Genomic DNA, 13,528 nt, shown 5'->3' with positions numbered 1-13,528 from the left:
AGTAATTATCGATAGGTATGTTCTTATTGCCATTTTATTTCTTGTTTTCCAGTTACTTTTGTAGTTTTTCTCTGTTTATTTTTTCTTCTTTTTGTTTCCTCCCTTGTGGTTTGATGATTTTCTTTAGTAGTATGCTTGTATTCCTTTCTTTTTAGTTTTTGTTTATCTAGTATAGGTTTTTGGTTTTTGGTTACTGTGGGGTTCATATATGATGTTATCTCTCCTTTGATTCTAAATAATAATCTTATTAGGTAGAGTATCCTAGATTGTAGGTTTTTCCCTTTCAGCACTTTGAATATGTCATTCCACTCCCTTCTAGCCTGAAATGCTTCTTCAGATAAATCAGTTGACAGCCTAATGGAGATTTCTCTTGTATATGACTCTTTATTTTTCTCTTACTGCCTTTAGAATTCTCTTTTTAACTTTTGAAGTTTTATGATATTTCTTGGTGTGGTTTTTAGAGGTTTATCTTATTTGGGACCCTCTGTGTTTTCTGTACCTTAATATATGTTTCCTTTTTCAGGTTTGTGAAGTTTTCAGCCATAATTTCCTCAAATATATTTTCAATCCCTTCTCCTTCTGGGACCCCTATATTGCAAATGTTTGTATGCTTAATGTTATCACAGAAATCTCTTAAACTGTTTTCATTTTTTAATTTATTTTTCTTTTTGCTGTTATGATTTGGTGATTTCAATGTATATTATATGACAAGAAAAATAGATTTTATGGAAAGAAATAGCTATATTTGAAAAATGTGCAAAATAAGTGTAATATGAATGGTTGGAAAAAATGTAAAAAATAATGTATTTTGTGTCTATTTAAGCAATCAGCTTTTGTGAGAAATCCCAGTTAATTGACATACCTAAAATATTCATCATGTTTCATTAAAAAAAAACCCATATTTATTTATAATAGCATTAAGGAACTTGTGTCTTAAATATTCTTATATTTAAAGGAATGAAAATACTCATTATTCTTTAAGTCCATGACATCTACAATTTACTATTCTTGGAAAGAGAGAAAAGATGCACATACTTCCTCTGCATGTGACTGATCAATTTTCCTACTACCCATGAAAACATGAGGCACATGCCCACATTAGGAATGTTGACTTGGGAGTGGCTCTGCCTGGAATTCTCCCTCTAATTACATGGACATTTATACCTTACCTCTTTATGTTGATTTTCTAATGTTACGTTCTCTTTCCCTGATTACCTCAAACTTAAAATTTCAACTCCACTGCCATCCTTTAGTACCGTCTACACTGCTTACTTTATGTGGCTTCATAGTAGCAACCATCCAATATATGATATATATTGTACTCTTCATTTGTTCACAGTCTCTGTGCCGATTCTAGTATGCAATCCCTTTAGATTACAGATTTTATTGATTGTTTTGGTCACTGCTATACCCCTAGAGTTCAGAACAATTACATGTTGAATGGTAAATGCCCAGTGCATTCATATTTGTGGAAAAATGATATTGTTTTTATTTCTAATATTCAAAATTATTGATTACAAAAGGGAGGTAAAGGATTCCTGTTAGCTATAGGTTTAAACATAGTGTCTTGAGATAAGACATGTTAACTAGTTTATTCATATTTAATAAATATTGTGCTATCTTTAGTTTAATAAGTATATTATTAGAACATATAGACTAGAAAAATAAAGACTTAGGGATTTTAATATAAATCAGTCTTTGTTTCTTAAGGGATGCTTTGGAAACTAGTTTTGTTCTCCAAAATCATTAATCTATTTTTCAAACAAATATCTTACAAAAACACTTTCTATTCAAAATCCCCTGTGAGATAAAAAGCCATTCAGAGTAGTGGTTAAAGGCATAGACTTTGAAGAAGCAAGCCTCAGGTTAAAACCCAGCTCTTCCACCTATTAGCTGTGAAGCCTTGGAAGAGACCCTTAATCTCTCTGCCTCAGTTCCCACACCTACAAAATAAGAATAATACAAATTACTACTATATTACTACTTCATATAGTTGCTATGGGGATTTAATGAATCAATGCATGTAAAAGCCTATAGAACAAAGTCTGGTGAATAGTATGCAAATATACACACATACACACACGCACACACGCACACACACACACACACATTTTAGTGCACAGAATACTGGGGTTTTTTTTAGGGATATTCTTTAAAATGTCACCTCCCTGTATCTCCCCTCCCTTCAAATTTAAGCATTTGCTTCCCAGACAAAATGTGTTAATTGGAATCATATATCAAAGGGCATATGAAGATAGAAGTGTGAAAAAGTAAGTGCATGATTCAAAAGAGACTGCATGAAGCCGGACAATTAATATAATCTCAATCTATGCATGAAAATGATATAATACTTTTAAAAAAGAATGCATCATAAAATCACAAGCTATGAATTTGAGCTCTTGTTTTTCTTCTTGTGTCTCTTTGGGAAATTGATTTACCGGTACTCAAAAATAAAATGGAGAGAATTATGCATGCATTAAATAATTTAAGTAATGTTGCTGCAAGGATCACATATATTGCTACTAGGGAAAAGCAGTTTATGATGATGGCAGCTGACATGATTTTCTCTCCAGGGCTTGCTATTGGATTTCAAATATGAAGAGGTTCATGATCTACAGCATTGCCCACTTCACCAGGAATGAATGTGGATCTATTGTAAGGTTGGAACCTGCATCATTAACTAACTCTATGTGGTTTACAAGAGACACATCTAAAACGGAAGGACGCAGGCATGAAGAATGTTAAGAATGGAAAAAGTTATACGATGCAAATTCTAAATTAAACAAAACAAAAGTAAAAAGTGGTTATAGCTATGTTACTATCAAACAAAATAGACTTTAAGGATAAAACAGTGAAACTGACTAAAATTATAGTCATTTTATAAAGAACATAATTATTTCAGGAGGAAAATATAGCAACTTAATTTAGCTTGCACCTGAGAATGTAGTTACAAATTTTTTAAGTGCAGGTTTTGTCATTTCAAGCATGAGAAATAAGCTCTAACTCAAATAGAAAGAAAATGTTGGAAAGCTACTGATTAGCTCATAAGGCTGACAGGAAGGTTAGAAAATTAGGTAAACAGAAAGAAAGACAGTGATACTAAGCTTTCACTACTGCACCAAGATTATAATGCAAGGAGCAGTCAGGTTACAGTGTCACAGTGGACACAGCTGGAACAACTAGATGCTGACACTACTGCTGGACGCAGCTGCTGACACCACCTGATGTCCTCAACAATCCTGGAGGACCTGCTTTGGTGAATGAATCTTAGACCTTTCTCATTACCTGAAAATCGAGTCCAAGAATCCTAATCATCAAATCCTTTCTGTCTAGAAATAGATAGATGATAGATACATACAAACGTACATAAAATTTTATCTAAATGGATAGTCAATGAGAAAATTCCAAAACAAAAAATACATGAAAATAAAAATTTGCTTTTGCAAATAACAGAACAAACACTTCCAGTACAACTCTAGCACAAGGCTAAAATATACAGCTTTGTGTGGAAATGACTACCCTGATGGATTTCAATTTCTCTTTTCAAGCCTAACCCTGAATGGATTTCTGATTTATTGATTCATCAGTAAGGAAGGTGGCAAAAATATCCTTAAATAATACAAAATGTAAAATCCAATCACCAAAAAAATTAATAGATTGTCTCACATTTTCTTCCACTTTTATGGAGCCACTTTTGATATGGAGTTCTGTGACCCTTTGGCCTAAAATAGTCACTACACAGCAGCTGGCAAATGGACAGGACAAGAGACAAGCAGACAGCCACTCAAACAAGCATAGACTGCACTTGCAGTGCTAAGCTGAATCTGACATTTAAGTTAAAAGGTATTTTAACATAGATTCACACACACACACACACACACACACACACACGAACACACACACTGCTATTACAAAATCAGTGTTATCTTACCTGAACTGAAAAAATCTCCTGATATCCAAAAGGCAGAATTTTTGTGAGAAATATATTATGGCTCTATATCCATGAATCTTGACAGGTTTAAAAATAATGTATTGTGACTGGTTTACTATTGCTTTGTCTCATCACTACAGAAAATAATAACTAGTTAAAATCAAGAAGGAAATTGCTGTAAATACAGAATTCCTATTGCTATAATTATTTACCAACGTAGATGAAAGTATGTGTGAGTGTGTGCATGTGCACGACTGTTGTAACACATTAGTGAACAGGAATCATAAATATATCACAAAAGCATTGTATTAGTTTTCTTCTTAAGAAGGAAAATCTTATTTTGCTCATGAAGATTATTTAGAGAAACAGAAGTAGCATTATATTTGATTTTACAGAACAACAAGCACATAAATAAATTCTTAATTAAATATATTTAATAAGTAAAAGTAAATATAGTGTCACTATGTTATCTACTCAATCAAATAAGTCACTGGCATAATCTAGAAGTGTCAAATTGAATAAAATAGCAATTTTCAATATACAGTGGATGCCCTGGCCCTCCAAATCAGCCATTTGGCAACCAGAGATTCAGCCAACTGCAGATCTTGTCACAGTTGGTTGAATCACGAACACAGAACTGACTAAGAAAGGTACACATTCTGGGGTTTGGTATGGAGGCCTTGGGGGGAAATTTGAGGGGGGAGTGTAACCAGTCCCCCATGGATGCCAAGGAATTACTGTTCTGTTTTTCAGTATACCGTTTTTCAATATTACATTTTGTTAGGAAATTAAAAAGAAAAATTCCATTAATTCCAAATTAGTTATGTTTTCAGAAAATGTGCTAAAATTAGAGTTGTAGAAGGAGAAAAACAACCAAAGCCATTAACTGTAATTTTTATTATATCTTTGCAATGTGAGAACAGCTAAAAAAGGCTCCTCTGTGAGAGCAGGAAGGTTAAAACTTTATAGGATAGATTGGAGAAGGACACTACAGTTTGGTATGGCTTAGTTCTGAAAAGTGTTCGCTGTTGAAATTCTTGGACAGTATGTAGAAACTGAGGTTGTGTTAATCACAAGACTGGATGCAGCATAATTAAGACTGGGGCTGTAATTAAGACTGGGGCTGTAATTAAGCCATGATGAATAATTGAATATTTGTTGAATAAGTGAGTGAATAGCCATTGGTTGGCCAATTTGGGTTTAGCAAGGGGTCAGGGAGGAAAAGTTGAGAGCTGAGACCTTGGTAGTGTCACTGGAAATTTTTCCATCTATCAGCATCTTTTACCAAATGCAGTTCTATTATTTTCTTTCCTTCCATAATATTAATTTCAGTGAAGTTTCAGGATACAAAAGCAACATTCAAGTATCAGTTGCATTTCTATACACTAACAATAAACTATCCAGAAAAAAATTAAGAAAACAATCATTTTTACAGTAACATCAAAAAGAATAAAATGCTTAGGAATTAATTTAACCAAGGAGGTAAAAGACTTGTATACTGATAACTACAAGACATTAAGGAAAGAAATTGAAGAAGACACAAGTGAATGGAAAAATAGTGTGTGTTCATGGATTGGAGGAATTAATATTGTTAAAATGTCCATAGTATCCAAAGTGCTATACAGATTTAATAAAATCCCTGGCAAAATTCCAATAGCATTTTTCACAAAGGTAGGAAAAATAATCCTAAAAATCATATGGAACCACAATGACTCAAAACAGCCAAAGCAATCTTGTGAAAGAAGAAAAAAGCTGGAGGCATCACATTTTCTGATTTCTATTTGTATTCCAAACCTATAGTAATCAAAGCAGTATAGTACTGGCATATAAACAAACACATAGACCAATGGAACAGGATGAATAACCCCCAAATAAACCCACACACGTACAGTCAACTGATCTTTAACAAAGGTGCCAAGGATACAAAATGCAGAAAAGATAGCTTCTTCAGTAAATACTGTTGGAAAAACTGGATATCCATATACGAAAGAATGAAATTGGACCCTTATCTTATACCATATACAAAAATCAACTTAAAATAAATTAAAGACCTAAATATAAGACCTTAAATTGTAAAACTCCTAGAAGAAAAAATAAGGAAAAATAGTTTTACATTGGTCTTGGCAATGAATTTTTTTATAGGACACCAAAAGCACAGGCAACAAAAACAAAAATAAACTAAGGAAATAACACATTTCCTAAGGAATGGGAGAAAATATTTGCAAATCATATGTCCAATAATGAGTTAATATCCAAAATATTTAAGAAACTCCTGTAACTCAATAAGAAAAAAATAACCACATTAAAAAATGAGCAATTGAATAGACATTTCTTTAAAGAAGAGATACAAATGGCCATAGGTTTATGAAAATGTGGTCACCATTACTAATCATCAGAGAAATGCAAACCAAAACAACAGTGAGATATCACTCAGACCTCTTAGAATTGCTATCATTAAAAATTTAAAAAGATAAATGTTGGTGAGGATGTGGACCGTAGGGAACTCTGGTGCACTGTTGGAGGGGATACAAATTGGCACAGCCATTTTGGAACACAGTATGGAGGGTCCTCAAAAAATAAAAAATAGCACTGCTGTGTGATTCAGCAATCCCATTTCTGGGCCTATATCCAAAGGAATTATCATCAGGATCTCAAAGAGATACCTGCACTCTTATGTTCACTGCACCATTAGTTACTCACAATAGCCAAGATACAGAAACAAACTAAATATCTATCAATGGATGAATGAATAAAGAAAATTTGGTATATATATACAATGGAATATCATTCAAACTTAAAAAAAAAGAAGGAAATCATGCAATTTGCAACAACGTGAATGAACTCGGCGAATGATATACTAGGTGGAAAATAAACCAGACACAGAAAGACAAATACTGCATCATCTCACTTGTATGTGGAATCTAAAATAGTAATACTCATAGAAGCAGAGAGTAGAATGTTTGTTGTTAGGGGGCTTGGAGAGAGAGAAATGAGATGATGGTCAAAGGGTGCAAAGTTTCAGTTAGGCAAGATAAATAAGTTCTCGAGATCTGCTCTACAGCATAGCGCCTGTAGCTAACAATACTGTATTGTATACTTAAAACTTGCTAGGAGGCAATCTTTTGTTAAGTGTCTTACCACACACAAAAATATAATGATAATAATAAAAGAAGGGCAGGAGGAAACTTTGTGAGGTGCTGGATACATTTATGGCCTTGATTGTAGCGAAGGGTAGCAGAATGTACCACCCCAAAATATGACTGTAGGAGTTTAGGACATGCCAGCCCAAAACATGCTGCTTTAGGAGATTGATTATTTTGAGCTGTAGGTACTTGAAAGACATCAAATGCAGGGAGAGCTTTCACTGAACCCTCCTTATCAGCCTAAAGACAGATCCTCTAAAAGAACGCGATTGTCATACATCTCCTCCCTGGGAGTTTCGTCAACCAGGGAAGATTTACTCTTATCACAGGAGAGGAGACTAGAAGTGGACACCACAGCCAGACAAACTTTGTCACAAACAATCATACCTCCCATTTATTCTTCTGAGGGTCCATTCATCTTTCCTAAAAACTCTTGTACTCTCCTCTAAGCTGCCTCATCTTCTCTCCCCTTTCCCTGTGAAAATGTTATTTAATCCTGATTCTAAGCTGCCTCTTTGAATTACTCATTTTCCCCTGGATATCTCCCACACATACATGTACATACATGAGGCATACATGTTAATAAACTGCTTTTTGTTTTTCTCTTGTTAATCTCTTTTATTACAGAGGTCTCAGCTAAGAACTCAGAGAGTAGAGGGAAAATTATTTTTCATCCCCTGTGATGGTGATGGTTTCATTCCTCAAACTCAGCAATTTGTATACATTAAATTTGTATAGCTTTTTCATGTCAGTCATACTTCAATAATTTTTTTAAAAAAAGTTCATACCGGTGTAATGGGTTTTAAGAGATTTCACCTGTATGTGACCTTAAATACACTCCCCAAACAGGAAAAATTATTACCTTTCGACTGAGATATAACTTTTAAAATGTGTATTTAAGAGTAAAAGAAAAAAATAGGAAGCTATACACATTCATGCTCCATGTCTGAAAACAGAGGATGATCTGTATCATACTCAGTTACTATTTCCTTATTCTCTGAGGAAACTAGTTTGAGGGCCAAGACCAAACCTTAATCATCAATCTAATCCCCTTTGGCGTGCTCATCCATAATCTACAGCATAGTATTTTCACACAAATAATTGCTCTGTAAATATTCGCAAGTAAAGTAAATTATTAAAATTTAAAGTCAAGAAGAGGAAGAGAATCAGACCTTGGATAGAATGTCAAAATAGGTATATAGCAAAACTTAAATAAAAGATAGCCACTCACAGATTTGCTTGGATAATCCATAGTAGTGAGAACAGATGGACACAATTTTTTTTTTCAGTGAAAATGAGGCCAAGAACAAACGTCTTATTATGGTAACACATAAACTCACATATACACATCTGTATGTTAAAAATGTATATTTACTGTTTCTCACGTGACAAAATCATTCTACATGTATTATTTTGATGCTTCCAATAATCCTTTAGAGGAGAGATAGTCACTCCTTATATAGTCACATCCTACTAACATCATTTCTTTGAAGAAGTCTTTGTTTTACATTCCAAATCAAATTGCTCCCTCCCTCCATGTGACATTACAATATATTACGGAGACTTTTATTACAGCACTTTTAACATTTTGCTTAAATTAATTTTTAACTACATATTTTTTAACTATTTATTCCTTGGATACAAAAGATGAGCTTTGAAAGTATTTATTTCGACATAATATTTCATTACATGTCGAATGAATGATGAAGTGTTGAATAAATGAATGGAGGAATTATTTTTCTCTTGTGAGATAAAAGGCAATAATTTTAGCCTATAGTTAGCAGAATAGGTGTGGGCATCAGAAATTAAGAAGGCTTAGATGGAGTGTTCTACATTCATAAACTAAATTAAGAGGAAAGTAGAGAGTGATTAATGTAGACAAGTATAACAGAGCATATGCTATCACTCCTAGTGTGGATTAGACAGCATGCTTCCTCTATTAATACTTGTTTACAGACCCGTATAATCTTTGCCTTCAGTAAAATTCAAGAAATTTTCTGCTTTATACCCAGTAATAGAAAAAAGATTTTGGTTGAAGAAAGCATTTGGGGAAAAAGGAGAAAAAAGATGGTTGATGTGTCTGTTTCCTTTGTCTCACCATGGATTAAATTTGAGCATCTTAGATTGAGAAATGAGGGCCCCAAACTCTAAGTTTTATGGGAAGACTGTATGAGTCTCTGGACAGGGTGTTCAGGTAACTCCATGTGGCAACAGATTGGCAAGAAGCCCTTCTCCTCCACTGAAAACTCAGCATCATTCTGACCCTCCAAGGAGGAGAAGTCCTCAGAAAATTGGGAGATATCTCCCCTGGTGGCATTTCAGGATGGCAAGTAGTTGTATGGTGAAACTTTATAAACCAGGGAAGCAGGTGTGGGCAGGTGGAAGCTGAAATAAGAGAGTAATACCAGAGTAACACAACTTGAGGACACAGTTGTTTCTTTTCTTTTGGGTTTTTTTTTTTTTATTTTTATTTTTTGGCCACATCCCGTGGCCTGTGGGATCTTAGTTCTCTGATCAGGGATTGAACCCGCGCCCTCTGCATTGGAAGGCAGAGTCTTAACCACTGGACCACCAGGGGAGTCCCAGGACTGCAGTTTATAAATTGACCAATGCGTATATGTGAAGAACACATCTTAGAGGACACTGAAGGAGAGAGCTTGCTCACACCATCATATAGGGCAGAGCCATCAAATCAAGAGCCATTTGAGTGGACAAGAGATGGAATTGCCAAGCAATTTTGAGGACCCAACAGAAACTGGAAACCATAAATCTGCCCCATCTAGCAGAGTTATATAGTTTTCTACAGCAAAGCTCAGGATGGGGAAAAAGCTTTTGATTATAGAGATCCAGTTTGGGAGTGTATTTATATGAAAGCAGCAAAGAGCAGGAGAAGGGAATTGAAGAGAGTGTGACCTGAAAGTCCAGTCATGATGACGAATTTAGTTTAGAAAATAAAGCCAAGAAGCAAATGATAATCTAAAAATATATGGAGGGATTTAAAAGCTGAAGTGAATGAAAAAATATATTTAGCAGAGATAAGTTTGTTATCAGGTAGATTTCAAATTAATGGCTTAGAATGTAGTTCAGTTCAGGGAGATAATAAATCCTGACTGTGGCCTCAGGTGTTGTTTGCTGAAGAAAAATAAAGTGAAAGTTACTGCTATAGAAAAGATTAAGAAATTGTGAGGAAACAAGTAATTCAGGATAAGGCAAGAGTGGGAATAGAATAAAACAAAGTGAGTCAGATGTATTCCTGCCCTCTTTCCAGAGGGCAGGAATATGTCTGCATTTTAAAAATGTATTGAGGAAAAGAAATTAACCCTATTTTAAACAATTCTAAAATCCCATTCATTAAACATATAAGACTTTCTTTCTCATTCACAGCATGGTACCATTGGGTATGTAGTGGGCCACCTCCAGGACAACACAGGTATCTGGGATCCTTTCTTGCCCTTGGGCTATTAGGATTTTGCTGCATCTGGCTGGGAGATGGTGAGGGGAGGAAAAGAGTGAAGAGGATGGGGTGAGATGGAGGTGGTACATTTTAGGTCTGTTCACTTCGCTGGCTAGAACTCAGTTGGTTCTACATAACTGCAAGAGAGCTGGGAAACTTAACATGGTTGTGTCCTGGAAAGAAAAGTCTTATGTGTCTTCTTTACTCTCAGTACATCACTTCTGGTGGTCAAATATATAGGGGCTTTTCCTCACAGCAAGCAATTCTGAGACACCAGTTGGGTGTCCTGCAATTCAATTCAGTTATGACACTATCTACCTGGAGTTAGCATCAGATCCTAAAGGTTAAGGGCTCAATCACCCCATTCCCCCCACTTCAGAAGCCAGTTGCAAGACCAGGTTGTTATCTGTGCTTCTGAACAGCTGACTCTAAATCAGAGGTTCCCACCACTCTCCCCTTGGTTCAATTAATTTGCTAGAGTGTCTCACAGAACCCAGTACTTAAGAGAAAGAGTTTACTTACTAGGTTACTGGTTTATGATAAAAGTATAAAACTCAAGAACAGCCATATGGAAGAGATGCATGGGGTAACATATGTGGAAAGAGGCTTGGAGGTCCCATGACCTCCCCCTGCACCTTCACATGTTCACCAACCCAGGAGCTCTCCAACCTGTCCTGCTGGGTTTTTATGGAGACTACAAGATATAGCCACAGTTGATTAAATTATTGGTTATTAGTGATTGGACTCAATATCCAGCTCTTTTGCACTCTCCAGAGATGGGGGGAGGGGTGGGACTGAAAGTTTTACCCCTCTAATCATGTGGTTGGTTGTGCTTGCAACAGCCCTCATCCTTAGGGGCTTTCCAGAAGTCATTTTATTAACATAAACTCAGATATGGTTAAAAGGGGCTTGTTATGTATAACAAAATATGCTTATTGTAATTATCAAGTTATTCAAGATCTTTAAATAAAATCAATTCATTTGAAATTTTGGCCCTGCTCATTTTATTTTTAATGTCTGTAAACCAGGCACAATTATTGTTCTTATTTTTAACACCTTTGGTTTTGGGGGTGTTTGTTTATTTTTAATTGAAGTAGTTTATTTACAGTGTTGTGTTAATTTCTGCTATACAGCAAAGAGATTCATTTATACATATATATACATTCTTTTTTATATTCTTTTCCATTATGGTTTATCATAGGATACTGAATATAGTTCCCTGTGCTATACAGTAGGGCCTTGATGTTTATCCATTCCATATATAAGAGCTTACATCTGCTAGCTCCAACCTCCCACTCCATCTCTCCCCAACCCCTTACCCCTTGACAACCACAAGTCTGTTTATGTCCCGGAGTCTGTTTCTGCTTTATAGACAGGTTCATTTGTGTCATATTTTAGATTCCACATATAAGTGATATCATATGGTATTTGTCTTTCTCTTTCTGACTTACTTCACTTAGTATGATAATCTCTATTTGCATCCATGTTGCTGCACATGACATTCTTTCTTTCTTTTTTATGGCTGAATAGTATTCCATTGTGTATATGTACCACATCTTTTTTATCCATTCATCTGTCAATGGACATTTACATTGTTTCCATGTCTTGACTATTGTGAATAGTGCTGCTGTGAACATAGGGGTGCATGTATCTTTTTGGATTAGAGTTTTCTCTGGATATATGCCCAGGAGTGGGATTGCTGGATCATATGTTAATTCTATTTTTAGTTTTCTGAGGAACCTCTATACCCATTTTCCTTAGTGGCTGTATCAACTTGCATTCCCACCAACAATGTAGGAAGCTTCCCTTTTCTCCACATCCTCTCCAGCATTTATTTGTAGAGTTTTTAATGATTGCCATTCTGACCCATGTGAAATGGTACCTCATTGTAGTTTTGAATTACATTTCTCTATTAGCAATGTTGAGTATCTTTTCATGTGCCTATTGGCCATTTGTATTTCTTCTTTGAAGAAATGTCTATTTAGGTCTTCTGCCCATTTTTGATTGAGTTGTTTGCTTTTTTGTTGTTGAGTTGTATGAGCTGTTTGTATATTTTGGAAATTAAGCCCTTGTCAGCTGCATAGTTTGCAAATATTTTCTCCCATTCTGTAGGTTTTCTTTTTGTTTTATTTATGGTTTCCTTTGCTCTTCAAAACCTTGTAAGTCTGATTAGGTCCCATTTGTAGATTTTTGTTTTTATTTCTATTGTCTTGGGTGACTGACCTAAGATATATGTTTCTGATTTATGTCAGAGAATGTTTTGCCTATGATCTCTTCTAAGAGTTTTAAGGTGTCATCTCTTATGTTTAAGTCTTTAAGCCATTTTGAGTTTATTTTTGTGTGTGGTGAGAGGGTGTGTTCTAACCTCATTGATTTACATGCAGCTGTCCAACTTTCCCAAAACCACTTGCTGAAGAGACTGTCTTTTTCCCATTGTATATTCTTGCCTCCTTGTCAAAGAGTAATTGACCATAGGTGTGTGGGTTTACTTCTGGGCTCTCTGTTCTGTTCCATTGATCCATATGTCTGTTTTGTGTCAAAACCACTCTGTTTTGATTACTATAACTTTATAGTGTTGTCTGAAGTCTGGGAGGGTTATGCCTCCTGCTTTGTTCTTTTCTTCAGGATTTCTTTGGCAGTCCTGGGTCTTTTATGGTTCCATATGAATTTTAGAATTATTTGTTCTAGTTCTCTGAAAAGTGTCATGGGTAATTTGATAGGGATCACATTAAATCTGCAGATTGCTTTGGGTGGTGTGGCCATTTTAACAATATTAATTCTTCCAATCCAAGAGCACTGGATGCCTTTCCATTTCTTTGAATCATCTTCAATTTCCTTTATTAATGTTTTATAGTTCTCAGCGTATAAGTCTTTCACCTCAGGCACAATTATTTTTTTCCTTCTAGGTCAACAGACTATTAGGAATTCCTCACGAGTTCATAGGTATTCATGGTTAAGCATTCAACTTCTACCTGAATCTAAGAGCAAACCAGAAGCTGT

The sequence above is a fragment of the Globicephala melas genome, chromosome 5, assembly GCF_963455315.2.
Source record: "Globicephala melas chromosome 5, mGloMel1.2, whole genome shotgun sequence".
Lineage (NCBI taxonomy): Eukaryota > Metazoa > Chordata > Mammalia > Artiodactyla > Delphinidae > Globicephala > Globicephala melas.
The sequence above is the reverse complement of the archived record's forward strand: the minus strand, read 5'-3'. Positions refer to the sequence as shown.